General features: G+C 43.1%; 1 protein-coding gene across 3 annotated transcripts in view; it reads right to left on the reverse strand.

Moving 5' to 3' along the window:
* The window catches only part of SCYL2 (SCY1 like pseudokinase 2), a 1725360-nt gene that overhangs the window by 742299 nt on the left and 959200 nt on the right, over window positions 1–23861 (reverse strand). The window lies entirely within an intron of this gene.

Below are 23861 nucleotides of genomic sequence, written 5' to 3' on the forward strand. Positions count from 1 at the left end.
ACTTTGAGTTTACCCTTTTCCTGAAAACCATCGAACAAGCCAAAGCCCTTGTGACTCATTATGGCAAGCACAACAAAAGGCAATAGCCCGAGACAATCGTCTAGAAATACTCTGCTTTGACACTAGTTGTTCTTTCCTGTTACTTTCATAGAAGACGAACAGCATTCTTGAAGCACTGAGTTTTGTCTAGCTAATACCTGAGCTGCATGTGGACATCTGGAGTGCGAATAATCTTTTCTCCCTTGTTACTGGAATCAGGAAAGAAGACAAGAAAATTGATAGCCTCAATTAAAGTAAACTCTGAGCCCACTTTACTGATAAAAGAAGAATTAGGTCTCAAAGAAACCACAGCTTTGTGAAAAATGAGGTAAGGTTGACTGACTCACCACAACTGTTTACAACTCAGATACTCTCCTAGCAGAAGTTAGAGCAATGACTAAAAACACTTTTCCATGTTAAGAACTTGAATTCAGCCTACTGAGCTGATTCAAATGAAGAATGGATAAATGTTTCAAGTGCAAACCTAAGATTCCAAGGAAGAGCCACCATTTTCCTAAAAGGATGCATATGCAATGACCCTTTCAAAAACTGGCTCAACTTTTTTTGAGGGGGGATGGCATAATGTTTATGGAGTTTACCTCGCCGATGCAAGGCACAAGGTTCGAGTCTTACCTTTGAATTGGGAAAATTGGCTAGGTTTAAAATGACCACAAGGGCAGATAGCCTAGTACTAACCTATGAATCTAGGAAAATGGTTAGAAAAAGAAAAAAAAAATCTAAGGGCAGACAAGAAGAAAGGCTAACAAATTAACCTTTACCATGAAAACAAGAGAAGGGATGAGAGGCAAAAGGAAATGAAGGGAAAGCATTTTGAAATTTCGAATCTAAAAAAAAAAGATTTAGAAAGAAAAGATGAGCACAGCACCCTAGGATCCTTCCTTCCTTTGGTACTACAAAAAAATCATTGAATAAAAACATTTGTCCATCTGAAGAAGGGGGAAACATTTATTCTACTACTCCCTGAGCAAGTATCTTATGCAGGAAGGGTGGAAACAAGGAATCTATTTATAGAACAAAGAGAAATGACGTGGAACAGGAGGAGTGATTCCCACTGCCAAGTCTACCCACACTAAACTACATTTAATACCCATCTGTCTGTCACAATCTGATACCAAAAGGGAAGATGAAGCCTCAGGGATATGACTAGGTGCAACAGTGGGGAGAGGAGGGGGAGCTTGTACAGGCAACCAGTCATACAGACTGGGAGAAATGTCCTTGATTTTTGGAACTTTTCCTTTTCTGCATCCCCCTTGCTATCATTTTTTTTAAATCCTGTTTACTGATGCCTTGCTGCTTAAACTGCTTATTGAGAAATGAAGTTGAGGATGAGTGGAATTTAAATTTGCTTTAACGAAGGAGGGTTGAAATATATGAATCACTCCTTGAATAAACTTTCTCCTTTCATCACACTTCATGAGCACCTCGGCCACAGAAGGGACAAATATGACTTCTTTAATTACGGGAGAATTTAAAATTTCACTTTTAACATCTACAGGAAGGTTTTGAGAATGAAGCCAAGCAAGTCTTCTCATTAATGATTCAGAAGCAGCAGCTCTGAGGAAAGAATCAGCAACATCATAAGCACACTTTAGACCATGCTTAGTAACGTAAGAAGCAGGTGTTAGTCAAGTACTCAATGCATTTTTTTACAGGAGGAGGATTAAAAATTTACTTTTTTGCATGTTCTCAAAAAATAAAAACAAACACTTCAACATATGACGACTAAATATCTCTGAAGAGCACACTTTATTGTATTTCGTAAATGCTTGCGTCCTTAGAAAAAGACTTCATCATACAAAGCCTTCATAATTAAATAACATATAACACAAATTAATTTGTGAATGATTTCTACTGCATTAAACCCTTGAAAAATGCAGTCATCCTACCTAACCTGTAATATATACTCTTTGTAATCTAAAATATTTTCAGTACTTTTAATTTCATAATTAAACACTTTTCTGTTTTATTTCATTATTGCACCAGGTAGCGTGTTCTCCAAATGAGACAGAACTTTAGGTTTTAAGTTTTGGCTGGTTATTTGTACCAGCAGCCAGAGCTGAAGTTCAAGACACAGTAAACAATCTTCGTGAGTATGTCGGAAAACTCAGCTTAAAATGCATGTTTGAAAAAATTTCTTCCCAATATTGTTTCTTTTAAAAAAACTTATTTGTTTACTTCACCTTACAATTGTGTCCTGCGGGTTTCTTTTTCCCCTTTTTCAGGAAGTATGGCCTCTCAAGAACCGATGAACCCTCCTTTAAAGCCAATACTGGAAGCTTTTTAGAAAATAACTGAAAAGGATGTTAGGACTTTTTTAAACTACAGATCCAAAACAAAGTTATAACATTTGTCAGCTTCTGAAAATGAGGTTTCATCAAGATTAAAAAAATAAAGATTTATTAATTTTTACAGCCAACAAGGGTAATGCTTCAATTTTAAGTGATGCAGATAAGTATAACTATAATACGTTTAAAAATGTAAATATTAAGTATTATGCCCACGTGCAGTGGCATAAAATTTTAAAATGTTACAGGGTAATAGATGCTTTTATCCATAAATGGCTTTTGGACAGTCTTACTGACTCAGAATTAGTATATTACTTTTCTGTCAGAAATCCCAAAATAAGTAGGATTTTTGGTTTCTATAAAGTTCACAAAAGTGCTGATAATCCACCACTAAGACCAGTTGTAGCCAGGAATGGAAGCAATACAGAAGCTCTAGCGATATGGACAAATTTAATCAAAATACTGTGACTATTAGTCCATCTTATAGAAGAGTTTCATTTTATTTTATTGGAGCCATAAAAGACTTGCAAATTGAAGAAGCTAGTGTTTTGGTAACCATAAATGTTTCATATTTATATAAAGTTGCTCCAGATGAAGTGGGTTTGGAAATAGTGAGAAATTAACTTATACATTCTGATGTTTTTGATGATGACAAAATATGTGTACTAATGGAAATGTTAGATGTTATTCCATCATACAAATTTTTAAATTTAATTTATAGTTTTTTAAGCAACTCAATGGAGTGGCTATGGGAGCAGCTATGGCCCCAAGTTATGCCAAACTTTTCTTGACAGGATGGGAAAAACAGTATACAATAAGTTCTAGACATGCTAGTAGAATTTTTTTTTACAGATGTTTTACTGAAATTTTTTTTTTTATTTGGAAGGGAGCATTATGTCAGCTAGAGTCTTTTATGAATTATTTAAACAGTATTAACTTTTTAATGTTCACTTATGAGTTGAGTCTGTATGAGATTAATTTTTTAGATGCAAGTATTTAAAACTCTGATGGCATCTTAAAAACTAAGATCCTCCAAAAAGATATACAAAGCAATTACGGTTTAATAGCATGCATCCCAGATATGTAAAGGAAAATGTTTTAAAGGGCCAGACTGTCAGAATCAGTTGGCTGACTGAAGATGATCATGTTTTTGAGGAAGAGTACAATCTTTTGAAGAAGAAATTTGTTTGGATAGTGTTTACCACCCAAAAAATATGATCAATGAATCATTTTTAGAAGTTAAGGCCCTTAGGTCTATGAAACACAGGCCATGCAGGTTGCAAAAATGGGGGATTTAAAGGGTCCTATTGAAAGTGGTGCATCAAATAATAAATGTGCCATAATTGTAAGGACTTCAAAGAATGAAATTGAAATAAAAGAACTGGTTAGGGCTAATAGAGAAAAATTTAAGGGAGTCACAAACACATTAAGGTGAGTCAAGGAAGTTCTTGTTTTTGTTAGAAAATATGTAAGAGTTTTAAGGAAATATGTCATAATAAATTATATTATACATCAAAGAGGATGGTGGCTAATAGCAGAAAAAGGGAGTGTTTAAATATTGGCCAGGATTCACTAATCCTCCGTGTAAGACTAAATAAGTCTTGCACGGAAACTGCAGTCTAAGAGGAAGACGTCAGCACACCATGCATATTCATGAGGGGGCGCTGACTCAACTCTAAGGCTAACACAGAGCATGCACGAGTGCAGGGGGCGTGTCGGACTGCCGAGCAGTCCAAAAATCCACGCCCCTGCAAGTCCTTCAGTCGGCAAATGTCAACTGACATGAGCGAGTCTGCTCAAATGTGTACATACCCAACACTACACTCCACCACATTCTAATCCCCTGTACAATTATAAAATGTAAAACTTTCCTTTTTTTTTTTTTTTTTTTATTATTCCCGATATAGCTGCCCGTGTTTGCGCGGGTTTGCACATTGCTTAGCTACAGTTAGCAGTTTACAGATCGAAGAGGATAATAAGAAACTTGCATGCAAATTAAGCCAAATAGCAATAGTGTAGTGGTAGAGCCTTTGCACAAAGAGGAGGCATTCCTGGTTCGAGTCCCACCACTCTCCTTTCTATTTTCGGTAGGAAATCTGTATAGAAAAATAATCCCTGACATTTATCTTTTAAATATTAGTAGAAAGCATTGAAATGGCCTATGTAGTAGTGATCGATATTTTATAAATATATAAGAAGGTGAAATAGTTATGCATACTGATGAATGCATAAGTAACGTATCTTAAGCAATGTGAAGCACTGCTAAGCAAAATTTACCAGTATTAAGCACATTTAAGTATAATTGCTCATAGCTTAGCACTGCTTTAACTGGCACAATGGCTTTGCACGGAGCTGTGCATCTCACCAACTAGCGCAAACAAAACATGTTTGCGCATAGCTGCGCACCGCACTAACTAGCGCAACGTAGAGCAAAGTTGAGCAAAGTCGGCTAAACACAGCCATACCTCCTAGCCGGTCTGGCCAGTAGTAAAATAAAAAGCAATGACAGGCCTCGAACCCAGGATATTGTGCACCATAATCACAGTACTGAACCACTAAGCCATGACAGCTTTTGATATGCATGCACTTTCAACACACACATACATATTAATGAAAGTTTACCCAGTGCTAAGCAGATGTGCTTTTAGCTGAGATTTTCAAAACCGGCCAATCACAAATAAGTGCGGGAAATGAGGCATATTTAAGCCCCATAGGCGGGAAAACTTGCCATAACTGGTTGTAGCTCCCATCTGCAGGCAGCATGACTGGTGTTGGAGAGCTGTGTCACTTTCGAGTGCAACGGTGGGGCATTGAGGAGTCAAAAGTGATGGTTTGGCTCCTCGTCCATAATCATGATGACAGACTCCTGCAGGGCCAGTTCCAGGGCACTGAACACAAAGCGGAAGCCTGGAACCGTCTAGCACATGATCTCTCCAGTGCCACAGGCGTCCCTCAGACTGGTGAGCAGGTCAGACACCACTACTCAGACCTGTAGAGACAGAAGCAGGACCGACTGAACCAGTGGATACAGGATGCTCGTGGGATGGAAAATGCCCCACTACTGAGTAGGTAGCCATGGAATGAAGTATGTAAGAATTGCTATTGTAGTCTATATTATGGATAGGTATATGTCTCAATATCACTTCATTTACTTCACAGCTGCAGGTGTCTGTGCTGCGAATCAGCAAGCCAATGCAGATAGGCTGCACCACCAGGCAGGTTAGTAATTATTCTGCATGTATTGTTATATAAACTAAGTGAGAGAGCATGAAAAAGAGTGCTGTAACCCATTAATAAAGGTATAATACGTCTTGAATAAGTCTTCTGCATGCACTGTAATATCAAATAAATGAGAAAGCTTCTAGAAAAGTGTGTAATGTAATTAATAAAGGTATAATGCCTGGAGTGTGTCTGTGTCACTTTCTTCGATATGTTGTTGTACTCTTGCATTATAGAAATATTACTGTTGTATTAAGCGCTGTCAACCCACACTTGGGTAGGCCCATATAAAGTGGAAGAAGGGAGTGCCAGTAGCTGTTAAGCATATATACAGTCCTCAACAGTTGGTTAATGGCTGGCATGTATAGGTTAATCTGGCACATGAGTAGCTTGTTATTGTGTTCCACAGAAATGTCAGTGTGCTGCTAGAAATGTAGGGGGCTGTTAAAATATAATTGATAATGTCACGTGAACACATCCAGATATGTAGATATATAAATATAAATAAAATATATAAATACGTAGCAGTAACATCTGCATCCTGGACAGTCTGTATGTCAGATATAGGTCAGGTATATAAAGAACTAGCAAAACCCATTTCACAATTTAACGGACATTGCCAAGTGTAATAATACATGTAGGGGATATATACCTGCAGTCAATAGGAATGTAGTGTAAATTATAAGTACATATAAGTTGTTAATGGAGGTATCTTTTTACACCCTACTGTATGTGCATAAACAATGCAATTCCACATGTCAATGGGTATGTATAATCTCAAAACATTTGCTGGGACATATGTCCTATTGGTTCATAAATATCTGCATTTACTTTGATGCATGTGCCCTGTTCAAACACCACAATCTTGGTGGCCTGTTGCCACCAATCGATCCTGCATGCTGTTGGAATGTCCACTGTTCTATATATGCATGTGTTTATGCTTGCTGTTCAACTGTTGGAACTTTGGTGTGTTGGGTTAATGGGAATACTACTGCATGCTGTTACAACTAATTTGGAATGCTGTTGGCTGTTAACCCATATTGTCATTAAATCCTCCTAAACCTAAAACATATGGGAAGGCCGGATCCCAGCAGATCCACCTGTCTCACCTCAGCTGGCGATGGCACCTGGCACCATCAGGTCCGGTGCTCAACACGGGACCTCCTCCTCCGTTGGCCCTGTGCCACCTTCAGGTGGAAGCGCTGCAGGGGATGGAGCTTGTCCCCCTCCACGTGCAAGTGTGGCTGGAAGAGGGCCACCTATCACCCTCCGAACGGTCCGGGCTGTGGTGCGTAGGGAGATCGAGCGTTCAGTCGCTGATCCTCTACACCAGCTTGAGGCACGTGTGGTGCGACTCACGGGTGAGCCTGCCCCTCCTACGCAGCCCCCAGCACAGTCACCCTCTGGGCTGTGAAGATGCAGTGGTGACTACGCATGGGTGGGGATCTCAGTTCCACTGTTGCCATCTGTGGGGCTCATGGGCTTGTGATTTCCAAACATCCTTCCCTGTCAATGGTGTTCACCCACCACGTGTGTCATATTCTACCCCTGTATGCATCTTGTTTGTCTTGTCTGTTTACCTCCCCAACCTACCTCCCCATATATACCCACTTCCCCTACCACACATTCCACTCTCACCTGAAAAAAAAAAGGGGGGGGTGCAATTTGCTCCCCAAAAAAATTTACGCCCCATACATAGCTGCCCATTTTGCACACATGTCCGCTGGACACAAACTGATATTTAATTGGCAGTACAACATACTTTGTTGTCCTCACCCCTCTCTCAGGGGTGGAAGGTTTCACATTTCCCTCCAAATTTCTAGCATAAGCACAGCTGTTGCTGTTAAAAAAATGGGCAGCTATGGACCTTCCCCACACCCGTCCTGCACATTCTGAGCTGTTCTCCCCACTGTCTTTCCCTCTTTATGCCCCTTTTTCACCACTTTCCTATCTCCCCATTTTCTTTTCTTTCAAAGAAATGAGCACAGGGGTTAGCGGGACTAAGTACTTTTAAGCAGTAGTTAGCGGGTTTGCGTGAGTGTGCGCTTAGCTAAGTATTGCAAAGCTTTGTGCAAACCTGCGCAAACCCACTTACAACTGCTTAAAAGTGCCTTAGTCACCCTGCATGCGAGGGCCCTTGTTCTGCTCAGCAGCAAAATAAAACACTTCTGTCAGTCTCGAACCCCGGACGTTGGGCACACTAGACTGCATGAAGTACCACTAAGCCACAGTAGATATACAGCAGGTTGTTGCTGAAATAGATATATCATGCATCAGAATGAGTGAAAGTAAAGGAAAGATAGGAATGCCCTAACACAAAACCTGTTCTGTGGAACTTTACCAGCAGTTGTTTTGGAATTGCATTACATGACTGTGATAACAGAACCAGCCATTCTAGCAGTAAATAATGTTACAGCAGTACTTTACAACCCCCACACAGTATCATAGTAGGACAATCCTCACCCAAATGTACAAAATACCTGTGTGTTCAGGGTCCACCAATGATGAAGGTAGGCATATTCAGCACTGGATTTGTCCAGTTTTCTTGAGTATCCTGTGCTAATGTCAACAATAAAAAAGCAGAAACTGTGTAGAAGTGAGTACATTAATATTCACAGTACAGCAGTTCACAAACAGTTCATGTGCCAAATGAATACATCTCAATAACTACTTATGTATGGCAGCTAATTGTATAAGTAGAAAATAAACTACATACTCCCACGTATCTTGTGTTAGCATTTGTAAGGGTGAGTACAATTCTACACTGACAACTGTGTACTGGAAGTGGCAACATTCAGGTCTGAGTACAACATTCAAATCACTGGCTACACCCCTAGCTTCAGATATAAGAAGTATACCAACCTTCTGACTTACACAACTGTGTGCACACCAAACAAGCATGGGCCCCACTTTGGAAAGATGAAAGGGCTATGCCTACCTGACTTAGCAATTTATAACATTGGGTTGGTATGACAGTGAGTAGTGCAATCACCACAGAGCAGGCTGCATGCAATTACCAAATGGTGGCCACCAATTGGTGCAGAGGCCATCACATGCACATGTGCAGATACCTATAAAAGCAGGCTGTTCTTGCTGTCCACACATGCAATCATTCCATTGCTGTTACGGAGAGAGACAGACAGACACCGACATCTACATCAACATCAACAGCAACAAAAAAATAAATAAACAAACAAAAAAAAAAGACACACGGAACTGAAAATTACAAACACATACAAAGGAAAGGTATGCAACAGATATGTATTTACTGGCATGTAGTAGATGTTTTTGAAGAGTACACTACATACTTTGAATCATCCATATGTGGCAGCAGTACGTATCTATGCACAGATGCCCAGCATAACTACTACCATGGACAAATCAGTGTGTAGCTGTGTGCAGTGGGATATAACTGTGACATACGTAGCTTAGCATTAAATGTCAAACATCTGCTCCATGTTATCTGTGTTCTGTACAGTAGTGTGTACAATGGCTGTTTGGGGGAGTAGCGCATACAGCTATATAAACATAGATGTGACAGAGTAACAAATGCATGATAGTCATATTAACGTGTAGCTTAGCAGTGGCAACTGCTGTACCAGGCTAGTATGCTAATCTAGCATTTGTAGCTATATATACACCCTCCAATATTACTGTGTGCTCACATGTGACACCTGTTCATGTTGCAGCAAGGCCCAACAGGTCAGCTGGGAGGTCCACGGACTTACAACAGTGTGGACCTTGTGTGTATGGCACACACATACAGAGAGATCTTTCTGTGTCAGATATATTAGCATCTGTACATGTGCATAGAGCAAGGGACATATTGCAACTGATTGTGAAGGGTGGACATATATATGTTGTTGAAGGTTGTTGTGTGCATATTTCTATGTAGGTTGTAGTGTGTGGCAAACAAGACAGCATACAGTGCTGGTATATGACATGTGGTGGTTAAACGCTGTGGGTATGATTTGTCAGGTTTGCAGTGTTGCAGCCAGTGAGGCCTGCTAAAGCTACATGGGCTGAGAACACCTTCAATGTATTCCGCACAAGACTGTGCAATATTATTACATAACTGTATACCTCACAACCTTTGCATAAATTGATATTCCCACCATGAAAGGTGGACTGTATATGTGCCCATATGTATATCTATATGTACACCAATGGATGTTTGTGTGTATGTGTGTGTATATATATATATATATATATATATATATATATATATATATATATAGAGAGAGAGAGAGAGACAGGGTCATAGTTACTGCGACAGATGCCTGGTGACAAAGCCATGGACTCAAGTTCAATGTTGAAACTGCATTGGCATCTCTTCTGGCAAAAACTCTGTACCCATGAACTATCACATAGGTGGTAGTCTACTTAACACCGAAAGTGTAATAAGAGACCATGGGACACAGGTGGACAGTAGTCTCCCCTGTGATAATCACAGTGCCACACTAGTCATGTAATCTGTCTATGTGGCACACCTCATCACATAAGGTGTCATCCAGGGAAATATAGGTCAGTGTTCCCCTCTACTCATCACTCATAAAACCCATTACAGAGTACAATGCCCCATTTGGTATGTACCTCACAAGACATCTACAGCAACTGGAAAGGCCACAGACATACCACACAAAAAGAGTAATACCGGCCTCAAACAGATGCCCTATGCAGACCGTCTCACAAAGCCACAGCTAGACTGTGTCGCATACCGCCTACCCAGAGGTGACCTCTGCCTAACATACAAAACTATGTCAAACCCAGAGCTGTTGGACATGCTCCACGTAAACAGATCACAATCCCTACGAGCTACACGCTCTAGGGACCTAAACCTTGTCACCTCAATAAACAGAACATGCTGGAGGGATAGATTCCTATCTCAGACACACCCCATACTCTGGAACAAACCACCTATCAATAGCAAACAAAGCTCCTCATTAGCAGCTGTCATGAATAACCCTGATGATTGGATGGGAGATAGAAATACACACCAGGATTCACCTCTGTGGCTCTGCTTGACAGGGGCACGTGAAATTAAATTACATGTGTGTCAAAGGCCAGGGTAGCGTACGGCTAGGCTTCTATAGGCCCTAGGGCCAATAGCCTATTACCTACCTATGAACCGATACACACTCACATGTACTTGTTGCAATAATTGTTATGTGAGGTTGACTGAGTGTGATGGTGAATGTGTTGGTGAATGTGTCAAAGTTCTGTATATATGTGATAGCTTAGTGGGAAACTATTTCTGTCATGGTATTTTGTGTCCGAGCTATGATCCCAGCAAAAGATGTGCATGCTATTGCTAGGCAGAAAAAGCAGTATGGCATACGGTCTGACGTAGTCTCTTGGTGTCGACTGGGGTGTGCCACTGTAGGCTAAAGCAGTACATGTATGCTTATTGATTGGTACTGCTGGTGAATCCAAATCCCGTATGAACTGTAGTACTACCTGAAGCTGTAGGTCTAAACAGCACAGTATGGTGTATGTCCACATTGCTTGGAACCACTGTTTTGTGTGCTCTCTGTAGTCCTCGCAGATTACATACCTCAGGCATAAGGTTTTGTAAGTACTGACACAAAGTACTGTATGGTACACAGGTAAAGCTCATCTGGGTTGCCATACCTATGTATCTTGTATGTATGTCCGATGTGTGTGTGGGTATGCCTGTAACATGCCCTCGGTCATATGTGTGTTACAGGATATAAGTGCGTATCTAGCAACATGTATAGTCTAGTACAGCAGTATGCCACCTATATTAACGAATGTGCACATATGTTAGGCAGGGGTTTGCCATCAACAACTAGTGTGGTATACTGGTAATACTGTAATTGGACTTTACAATCATTGCAATGGATGACATATTTCTTTATGCATTAGCTTGATATATACCTCTTGTGTCTAAGTGGTGCATTGTGTCGCATACAGTGTGCCATGTACTGTTGTATAGTCTTACATACTGGTTTCTCTTTGTTGCTGTGCAGAACATGGTTTGATATATAGAGCATGTCAGGCACTGTGTCAGGCAGTTGTGGGTTGAGCACTGATATGTGGTATTGAAAGTGTGTATCCTCTGACAGCCAATAGGTTGCTATATATGTCAGTTCAGTGATATCTGTACTTTTGAATGTTAAGTGTACCACATGACTTGCTCACACATACTGTTTCATTGTCTTCTAGGGTCATGGCTTACCATCGCATCCCTACCTATAGCCTAGCAGAGGATGAACAGATAACAACCAGCCTGGTTCAGCACTACACCCTGCTGTTCTCAAGAACCAGCCAGGACCAGCATGAGCGGACTGCACTGTGGCAAGATGTTGTCCGTAGGGTAAATGACATAGGCATGCATAACCGGACCTATGAGCAGGTACGCCATCACTGCAGTGATTTACTTAGACATGTCCGGCAGTGTGCGTCTGATGTCCCTAGACAACAGCTTGCCACAGGTGGTGGGGTAGCCATCCATCCCCCCTCACCAGAGTGGAGGAGCTGCTCCTGAGCCTGGTGGCTCCTGGCCAACAACAGCAGCAACCAAGCATCATCATGGAGGCCGGAGCCACACAGTGAGTTGACACGAAGCGTGCAGGTAACATGGCATATCTGTAGACTACTGTTACCTCTATTGGTAGATCATGCATATGTGAGATGTGTACTGTGTAGTTAGAAGATGTGGAGCCTGGTGTTGTGCAATACTGATAATCTGGAACATAATCTGTAGGCCTGTGACTGTCAACCATTGTACTACTGTAAGACTGCAAACCCACAGTAGCAATGCCACAGTTGTTGCCACTGACAAACTGTCTCATATCCTTGTAGGTCCCTCTGGTGTGACAGCAAGGCAGCAGACCCATGCTGGTGAGTGTGTTCTATATTTAATATTGCAAATTAAATGTGCATGTCATAGGTGAGGTGTAGGCTATGTACACGTAACACACCTACACATAATGCATGCTGTGCATGTTTGCTGTGAGACTAGGCACATCTCAGTAACGTGAGTAGCTGCCTCAAACACATGCAATACACAGAGCATCCCACACAATTGTGGCAACACTCTAGTGGACATTGGATAGGCAGAGTCGATACACATGCATACAACATACACAACGTTGTCATACGCAGTACACGTTAATATGCTACACATGGCGTATTTAGACACCCGCTGTAAGGTCACACTCCAGTATCCCAAATGTCATCCACACAGCACACATAATATACCTGAGGGGTAGAGGCCTATCATGGGGCTCTGCGACACACTTCAACACATAACACATTCATGTTAGGCAATGCTCCCTATTGGGCACCTTACAAACCCATGTAACAACTGGCTGTGAAATGGTGAATGTAGCCATGGTACTGCAGTTCAGGTACAGCATGCTAGGTGCTGGTCTGGCACACATTAGTAGCCTTGAGTGACCACATGATGCTACATGATGATGGCTCATGGTACTACACCCCATCCAGTTACAGTAACCACAGTACTACACATAGCATTCACTGCTATGCACCTCAATGTTGTGTGTGTGCAAACATATGCACCTATACACAATATACATGGCAATCACCATTTGTACAAAGTGACACATATATGTCTTGTAATGCTATTGAGTGTATAGGTCACATGACACACATTGGGTATGTGTGATGTTTAAGGTTGCAGTTGTGTTGTAGCATGCCATGTCATGGCTGGCATTGGCATGCCCACAATATGTCCTACACTCACCATAACCACTGTACAATGGCTATGTTGAGCAATGGTATTCCATCAGTTATACATGCACCACTCATCCTGTGTGTATACATAGCATGCATGTGCTAAACCTGTGTGTACAATTATCTGCTAAAGACACAGACGCTCTAATCAGAAATGGATATCTATGTGACACACAGATACACATCCAGCCATGGTATGTATACTGGTGAGTGATGGTGCACAGGACATTGCAGAGTTTTTAATACTTGCACAGCAATGTTGTGTCCGTGTACACATTGCATTCCAGGGTGAGGCCAATCACTGAACAACAACAATACACATGCATCAAAGCCATGTATACTGTTATTAGCAAGGGCTGTCTACACTCGCACTGCATGCTGTTGAGCAACACACGTCCTGCATGCTGACACGTGTGATATGACTGTTTGGCTTGTGATACTGTACCCCACCATCAAACGCTATCGAGTATGCTCTGGATTGCTGGTGGTGTGTGTGTGTGTGTGTGTGTGTGTGTGTGTGTGTGTGTGTGTGTGTGTGTGTGTGTCTGCTTTAGTGAGGAGTGTATTTGTGTGCATGTGTGCATGTGTTCCGACATCATGTACAGGTCGTAAAGTGTGTTTCCTGTCTTCCTCTCACAGGTGCTGAGGTTGGGCTGGTTCACTGCAGCAGGGAACCTGATGTCACTGAGCCAAATAGTGATAATGAGGGTAGGTGTGTTGAGGCACAGGCATGTTTGCCAGGGTCTGTTGTTGGGCCACCCATCAACAGTTCACAAGTGTCCACCCCATCCATGCACACAGTCATACTGCCAATACATCCATCACCAATGCCCTTAGCTGAGGGACAGTGTACAGTCAGCATTGGCCAGGACAGTGTGGTATCTATGGCACATGCATCCTGACACAGCAGCCATACCCAGATGTCTGGAACGGTACAACATAGGCAGATGTCCAGGGGTTCACAGAGCACTGCTGCTCATCATGCCCCTGGCAGATGTGCCACAGGTCTTACAACCTCACACACGTTCCAGGCTGTCATGGAGGCACAGGCACATATGGAACGGTACACCAGACAGAGACTAAGGGCGCAGAGGGCACATACCGCTGTAATTGACAGTATCCGTGACCTAGCAGGTGCCATCCGTAATTACACTGAGGTCACTTGATAGACATTGGGGTGAGACATTAGATGTCCTCCACACAATGTCATGTCCATGTGTCAGGACAGTGCGGGACAGTTGAGACGTCGACGTGGACATATGCCAGCAACATCAACAGCTGGCAGTCGCCGCGGACTTCCCTCAAGTCACAGCCGCTCCCGTAGTGCCAGTACCAGCCCCAGCAATGTTGGGGGTGGGCTGTCCATAGACCACCCTAGAAGACCACGTGCATGTGGCTCTGAACAGTCCCAGCAGGGACCTGGGTCCAGTGTACATCTGTCAACCTCTGAGGATAGTAACCAGTCTGGCTTAGTACCTGATACTGTCAGCAGCACACATGCCAGGCATAGGTACCATATCCGTGGCCAGAGACGGTGATCTGTAAAGCCTGGCACGTACAGTCTGTGGCTTTCCCACAAATCCCTGTATATAGCAGCCACAAGGTGGAACTGTGTGCATGCAGACACATACACACAGAAACCAGACACCAAGGGCTAACACATACCTGCACACATTACATCAACATTGCCCATAGCAGTACTCTTGGCCCTCACACATACACACACACACACATGTTGATTGTATGGCTCAATGTAGGCCTCTGGCAAACCAACAACACACCCTGTGCATATGATGAAACCTGTGCCACCTCCTCTCATCTGTAACATTGATGCAGGAACAGGCTACCATGGTACTGATGCACAGGGGGACTTTATAGCAGTATAGCAATGTTAGCATGCTGTCAGCAGTAAAGTGTAATATCCTTGAAAGTGTAGCTGAGCAGGCATGATGCATTAAAGCTAGGATTGTCAATGTAGTATTGTTTACACCAGTGTTAGTTCCAATAGTGTATTGTCCGCCCATGTGCCACTTGGCTGATGTGTGTAGTATTGGCAGCATGTGTTAACGAGTGGACAGTATGTGTGGGATGTGTGTAGCACAGATTTGCAGGTGTACATTTGTGAGCATGGTGGAGGTGCACTGTCTGCATGTACATGCACAGTGGACACATGGACAGGGTGACATGCCCTGTATTACACAGTAACACTCCATAGTTTCTATTGGTGGCCAGTATGCATTGTACTACACACATTATGGAACTTGAGTACACGTGTGTATGACATGGTTTGACACTGTGCTGTGGGTGATAATGTTACTATCTGTCATTGTTTTGCATTCTGGTAGTATACATAACCTCAACAGCCTGACCATAAACAATCGTTAGATGATGTCTTGACAATTGACACACAGATGTAGGACACACAGTAACATCTGGATCCTTCAGGTACTATTCTATGCCAGTAACCAGTGGTATTCACATGCACCCATTCCTGAGACCACTCCTGTTTGGCACATAGCTCTCTTAGGTGCAAGCAATCACAGTAGGGATATGTCCGTCCACGTCTGGAAATGCATACTGTGGCCTATAATGCATTCTCCAGATGAGACACACATCCTCCACAAGGGTACCATACAGACAGATATCTGTTGTCAAACCCATGCTGTAAAGCTATAAGCCAACTATAGTCATCCACCTTTACAAAACATAGTATCCCCACAGTACCACATAGGTGGTAACCACCAACATGTTGAACAGGTAACGATGTGTACATGAAGCCAAGTGTTATGTCATCTCTCCTTTGGTAATCACATTTCCAAAGGTATTTTGAAATCCCTCGGTGGATCACATAAGCAATAAGGTGTCTGCATGCATATCCACAAAGGCTGTTGTACACCTATAATGAATAGCCATCACTGACGGACTTTGCTGCGTTTGAACAGGTCTGAAATATACCTCAGCCATAAACCCTCACTCGCACTATTCAATAGAAACCATAATGAGTGTGTGTGACACGGATGACCTAGGCCAGGGATCACTGCAGTGGCTGGGGCTTGTTACAAGCATACAGATGTGATCTAAGGTCTGGAAAGCGGCAGCACACTCTGGCAAAGATGACAGATGTGTTCATGGTGAAAGCAGGGTTCCCACCTATGAAATAATTGAGGTCACATGTATGTATATGTATTTGCCACACAGCTACTTGACATGTGCAATGCACACACTGTTGTCATACTGATATGTCATACAGTAGTAAAAGCAAAACCCACAACACATTGACCAACAGTGTCACACACATAGAGCACATACACACTCACCAAGTGCATGATTCAAACCCCTACCTAACTACTGTATGATAATAGAGCAGTACACATTAACACAACGTGCTATACACATTACTGGAAGTTTTCCTTTCCACAGGTATATTTGTGGGATGGTGACATCATCAGACTTGACAAAGATAAGTACACCACTTTTAAGGTGTTTTACTACTCTTCAAAATGGTTGCTCCTCTCCAAGGAGATCACACAAACACACACACACACACACACACAGTTGTCAAGTGCAGGATTCAAACCCCTACCCAACTACTTTATGATACTAGAGTACACATTTACACAACGGGCTATACACATTACTGTGAGTTCTCCTTTCCACAGGTATATTTGTAGGATGGTGACATCATCAGACTAGACAAAGTGGGTTACATTAGGTGACATTAGGTGGGCTACATAGAAGGAATTTCTACAAACTGTGGCCATGTGATCATCAAAGGAGAGTTTACTATCTCATTGGGTCCCCAGGGCTATAACTACTTTCTCTGTACATACTGGATTACCACCTATGTGGTAATTTGTGTGCACTTGTTTTATCCAAAGGGGATGACTATGCATTTTTTGGCATTCTGCTTGAGGGCATTGTTTGGACACCAGGTATCCGTCTCTGTAAGACCCTTCTGAAGGATGTCTGTGTCAGCCGTAGAGTCGATTATGGACCACAGTTAGCAGTCATCTGCAAACCTGTTCAGCCATACTCCTCCCATGCTTGCCTGTACCTCTGAGCAGTATTTACTGAACAGGTGGTGTCCCAGGACCAAGACCTGTGGGATGCCATTTGTGACTGGTTTATAGTCGGACATGGCACCCGCAACTCTGAACATGTGTGTTTGATCTGTGAGCCAGCTGCCCACCCATCCTGTGACATAGCTGTTAATGTTCAAGCTGGTAAGCTTGTCCATGATGACAGAGTGGGGAATGGTGTCGAAAGTCCTTAGTGAGGTCCAGGTGGGCTGTGTGAACTACTTTCAACTCCATCTATGTCCTTGGTAACTGTTTCAAATGAGTCAACTAAGTTTAGGAGGCAGGATCTGCCTTTAACAAAGCCAAGTTGGGTAGAGTCCAGTGTCTAAAGGTCCCCAATGTCTCTGTTTATGGGTTCCATGATAATTTGCTAGATAGCTTTGCAGACCAGGCTGAGTAGACCTATAGGGCAATGGTTTCCAGGTTCTGTTGTGGCACCCCCTTTGTGGAGCTGGATGACTGTTGGTGCATGCCATTATTTGGGTACATAGTCTGTGGCAAGGTTGAGTCTGGACAGTGAATGTAGGTGAGGGTTTAGTTCCTTTTGGGGCTGGTGTAAGACGCAGCCTGGAACACCATCATGTCCCATTGATGCTGTGTTCTTAGCTTTGGAGAGGGCTGTCTTTACCTGCATGTCCATGAAGTCTGGGGCTCTGCTTTCTTCTGGGATGGACACAGGCCCTTTTGGGGGTGATGGCGGTGGAGTTTGCACTGAACCTGTCCCCCAGGATGTGGGCAATGTAAGTTGGTTCAGTGTATTTCTTGCCATTTGTCAGTAGCTGACAGCATATTTGGAAGTTGCCACCTAAATGTTTGGTATAGCTAACAAAGGATTTGTGGCTGTTATTCTTACATTCCTTAGCAATTTGTCTTTAGAAACTGGCTTTGGATTATTTTATGAGTGATCATTGTGTCCTTTTGTGAATTTTGCTCTATCGTGTGCTCGTTTCCTCCTTCTGTTGTATAGCTTTTTTATGGGCGATTACCACCAGACTGGTTTCTTATTTTTGGAGGCATGCATCTTGGTTTTATTTGGCACGTCTCGATCCCTGCATCCCTGTAGATGCTCATAGAATGCACTTGTAAATGATTCGGCAGATTGTATAGCATTATCTTATAGCAAGGGGGCTTTGGAACTTTCCACTTTGGTCTTGGGAAGTGTGCAGTTTGCTTTTGAAAATGTCTTCACAGTGGTTTCCTTGACTGGATGGGAGGGTGTGGATGTCCAGTGTGATTACTTTATGATCTGATATTACCAGCAAGGGGTTTATCTCTGTCGTGGAACACTGGTACCCCATGTTGGTGATGATCAGGTCCAGTATGTTGTCACCTCTAGTGGGCGTGGTGACCAGCTGTTCCAGGGCTTTTGAGTTTTTAAACTCTAGGAAGTATTGGACAAAGGACGTTGTACACAAGTAATTCTCCCACTCAGTGTTTGGGTAGTTGTAATCTCCTCATATAATGGTGTCTGATAGGACCTTTATATTTTCCACTGTTCTCAGGAATACCGAGTGAGGTTCCTGAGACAAGGTAGGTGATCTGTAACAGGCTACAATCTGATAAGCAGCTTTGCCCAACGTTAGTTGCACTTGCATGGTCTCCAAGGCCTCATGCTGTGCCACTACCCTGAAGGTGTGGGTAACCATATGGTAAAATGGATACACCCCCTTCCTTTTGTATTTCACTCATGGTTTTGGGGCCGAAGATCAGTGGAATTGTGAGTGTTTTACGTGGAGCATGTCCAACAGCTCTGTGTTTGACATAACTTTGTATGTTAGGCAGAGATCACCTCTGAGTAGGCGATATGCGAGAGAGTACAGATGGAGCATTTTGAGATGGTCTGTGTATGATATGTATTTCAGGCCGCTAATGCTCTTTGCGAGGTATTGCTGCAGGCTTTCCAGTTGTTGTACATGTCTTGTCAGGTACATAGCAAAAGGGGCGTTGTACTCCATTATGGATCTAGCGAGTGATGAGTAGAGGGGAACAATGTCCTCTTCTATTCTGCATGAGACACCTTTTGTGATGAGGTGTGCCACATAGAAGGATTTCCTGACTATTGTGAGGATGTGATTATCACAGGTGTGTCTACTGTCCACCTGTGACCCAAGGTCTCTTATCACACTTTCAGTGTTAAGGATACTACCGCCTATGTTATAGTTCATGGCTACAGAGTTTTTACCAAAGGGGATGACGATGCACTTTTTGGCATTAAGCTTAAGCCCATGGCTTTGACATCAGCCATCTGTCTCAGTGAGGCCCTTTTGTAGGATGTCCATATCTTTAGTATTTACAATTATGGCTCCTAGTTTGCAGTCATCTGGAAACTTCATTAGCCACAGACCTTCCATGTTAAAGTTTACTTCAGGGAAGTAGATACAAAACAGGACTGGGCCCTGTGGTACTGCACTCGTCACTGGTCCAAAGTCATACTTGGAGTCTGCTACTTTCACAGTGTGTTCTGTCAGTAAGCCAGTTGGCAACCCATCTTGTGACATAGCAATTTATACCTAGTTTAGTGGGTTGATCTATAATTCCAGAGTGTGGGATGGTGTTGAAAGCCATGGCAAGATCTACATAGGCTGTGCAAAACACCTTACCCTTGTCTACGGTTCTGGTGACTGCTTCAATGTCATCTATCAGGTTTAGGAGACATGATCTGCATTTTACAAACCCAACATGGTTGTGGTCCAGAGTTTGGAGATTACCAATGTCTTTTTTTATAAGTTGTATGATGATCCATTCCATGGCCTTGTAGACCAGGCTCATCAGGCTAATGGGGCGCTAGTTCCTGGGGTCCGTGGTGTCTCCACCCTTGTGTAGTGGGATAACCGTTGCTGTGCACCATTCAGCAGGCACAAAGCCTGAGGTGAGGCTATGACTGAACATGGTATGTCAGTGTGGTGCCTGTTCGTTCTGTAGTTTGTGTAGAACACAGCCTGGGAAGTTATCTGGTCCCATGGATGCTGTGATACTGGCTTTGGAGATTGTTTTTTACCTGTGCAGCCATGATGACAGCAACTTTGCAGTCTTCCATTATAGAGATGTTCTCTTTCATGGGTGAGAGGGGGGTAAGGTTAACACTGATTCTATCTGCCAGGATGTTGGCAATATCAGTTGGGTCTGTACATTTAGTGCCATTGAGCTGTAACTCAGAGCAGATGTGAGTGTTGCCATGACATGGACCTGTCTGTTGGGCAGAGATCTCCTGAGTAGACAGTATGCAACAAAGTACAGATTGAGTTAAATTCAGTCTTGTTGCATGGGGCAACTGTTTGAGGCCAGTAATCCTCCTGTTGAGGTACTTCATTGGTCTTTCCAGCTGCTGAAGGTGCCTAATCAGATTCATCGCAGGTGTGTTGTGGTACTCTCTGACTGGTCTGATGACTGATGAGTAGAGGGAACCTCCTTTGACCTACATGCAAAGACCTTGGCAGTTTGTGGGAACACATAGCATGATTTTCTGACCACTTTGTGAATGTGTTTCTGGAAGTACAGATGACTATCCACATTTGTCCACAGATCCCTTATTATCACCTCCATATTTAGGGTGTTGCCACCTATGTGGTATTTGTATGACCGTAGCTCGAGGACATACTTTTGACACCACATCTGTCTGACTGAGACCCTTTTTAAGGATGTCGCTGTTGCCCCAAACATCGATTATGACAACATTTTGGCAGTCATCCACAAACTTTGCTAAACAAAGCCCTCGTGTGCTTGACTGTATTTCTGAAAAGTATACACCAGACAGGAGGGGTCCCAGGACTGAGCCATGGGGGACAGCAGTTGTTACCAGCTTGTACACGAGACCACAATTCTTACCTTGTGTGATCTATCTGTGCCCCAGTTGGCAATCCATCAGATGACAGACATATTTATGAACAGGTTGTTGATTTTATGGATACAACACATGTCTGGGATGTTGGCAAAGGGCTTTTCAAGGTCTGTGTGGGACGTGTGTAGCTCATTTCATTGATGTATGTCCTGGGTGACTGTCTTGTAAACAGTCTAGCAGGTTTGGGAACCATGATCTGCCCACCCATGACCAAACCATAATTGGTAGGGTTGGGTGTTTGTAGGCTCCCAATAGCTCTGTTTATGAGTTCCATCATGATGGACTCCATGGCCTTGCAGATCAGGCTTAATAGGCTTATAAGACAATAGTTCCCATGTTCTGTTGTGCACCAACACTTGGGGAGTGTGTGTCAAACGTTGCTGTAACACATTCAACAGTTTCATATCCTGTACAGAGGGTGAGTCTCAACAGACTGTTCAGGTGCAGGCTCTGTTTGTTCTGGAGCTCATATGCCAAGACCCTGGAAGAAAACACAATGAAGCTTACGGACAGGGCGACTTAGTCAAGCCTTGTAGTTGTTGATTTAACAGTGTAGTCCACAGAAATCTACAGGATAAAAACGCCAAGGAATACAGTTTTCAGCTGTTAAAATAGTTTAATCCAAGCATTCGCTTCACAGGAAAAAAACACTGAAATCACACTAACGCTCCAAATGCTCTGGAGTTCACTTATGACACAGCTAGGGAAACAATGCAATCCCATAGACGCCGTGATTTCAGGTTTGGAAGGAGCTGTTTACGCATTCTATATGTGATATCTGTGCTTTCACAGTTGCCATGTATGAAGACAAGGCCTTTTGTCAGTGGGAGGGTGGTATGTATGTATAGGCCTGTCTGACAGGACGTTGGCAATTTCAGTCATTTATAGTTTGCACTGACTCAGGATATATATGAATGTACATTGCTATTTATGACATAGCGGAAGGAAGCATCATGGTTCTCTATGGACGCCTTCACAGATTCTTTTGCCAGAACATGGAATGGATAACATTTGGAGTGCACATTGTTTGTTGATGATACTGATTGCAGGTTTATTGATGATCTTTGCTTTTTCACTTTCTGTGAACAACTTAAGTACTTGTGGTACACAGTTTGATTATGACAGGGTTCCAATATATTATATGCGTCTGTTTTCATATAACTGTGTGCACAATGCAGGACTGGTGAATAGTGACAGGTTCCTGGGGTGAAACATGCAACTGCTAGATATGTGTGGCCCACTGCTGTACACAGACATGGCCTAGGTGTGTGAGCATGCCCAGTATGACCTTTCAGTGTGTTGCTGAATGAAATCCACTACATTTGTTGAAGTGTGTGAGCACGCCCGGTATACACATTTATACTGTGTGTGTGTGGAAAATCAAGTTGTATTTTTACTGCAGGGCTCACCTTTGTGTCATAACTCAACAGGGATCATGCTGTGTCTGTAGGGCTTCCAGGAGACACTTTGCATAGACTTATCAACATTTCTACATACAGGGGGACAGCTATTCTTTGTACATTTCTACCCGGGGGCACACCGGATTGTTTCTGTGGGTGTACATAGGATGAGGGGTTCACCTGACACTTATACACATTTGCTAGGCCTGCTCTGCTATGTAAGGTACACCATTTCAGTCTGTACTGTTGCCTATCGTATTGGCTTGAGGCATACTACTGTACTACGGGTCTTAGCATCAAATTTCATGTATATTAGATTGTGACTTCATAGCCTACTCAACCCACATCACACCACCTGGCCTGCTGTTCTCTGTCTGCATAGGCCTGTGGGGGAGGTTACCCATATGACTCTTTAGGGTCATGATACAGCATTTCTTTGAGTTTGCATTAGTGTACAATTGTCCTGCTGTGTCTGTGCCAGTGTAATGCTATCATGGCTTAGTGGTTCAGTAGTGTGACTATAGTGCACAGTATCCTGGGTTTGAGCCCTGTCACTGCTTTTTATTTTCATGCTGGGCAGACCAGACTGCTTAGGGAACAGTACAGCAAATATGAGCATGTTTACCTGACTTTGCTCCACTTTGCCTGACCTTGCCCAACATTGCTCAACGTTGCCAGACGTTGTGTTAGTTAGCACGGGCAATTTTGTTTACATATACAAAATAGTGGTAAAAGCTGCTTAGCACTGCTTTATATTGCTTAAAACATGGCAATCATGCCTCAGGTGGTGCTGCAGAGCTGCCTATGTCGGATGCACATAATACACTCCCTATACATGTTTGAAAACAGGTAGTGTCAAGTTAGGCATCCCTTTTATTTTATGTGCGAGTCAGAGAGAGGTATAATTTCCAGGGTTCCTACTGAGCCAGTGTATGTGCTATGCGTTGCCTCTTTGCCAAGGCCAAGGCATACTGGGCACGCCTCCTTCTGCCTACTGGGGCAGGCTCAGGTTGTTCCTCCTCCGAGTCACGCTGTGCCTGTGATGGCCTTGGCAATGGTGGGGGGCTGTTTGGCCCTGCCCCATGCTGTTCCTGCTGCAGCTGTCTTCGCAGGATCATATTGTGCAGCATGGCACATACCATGACAATTTGGGTACATGTAGTTGGGGAGTACTGCAAAGCTCCACCAGATGTGTCCAGGCACCGGAACCATGACTTGAGCATCCCAAACACAAGCTTGATTACATTTCGTGTTTGTGCGT

The sequence above is a fragment of the Protopterus annectens genome, chromosome 11.part0 (assembly GCF_019279795.1).
Source record: "Protopterus annectens isolate FY-2018-M chromosome 11.part0, PAN1.0, whole genome shotgun sequence".
Lineage (NCBI taxonomy): Eukaryota > Metazoa > Chordata > Ceratodontiformes > Protopteridae > Protopterus > Protopterus annectens.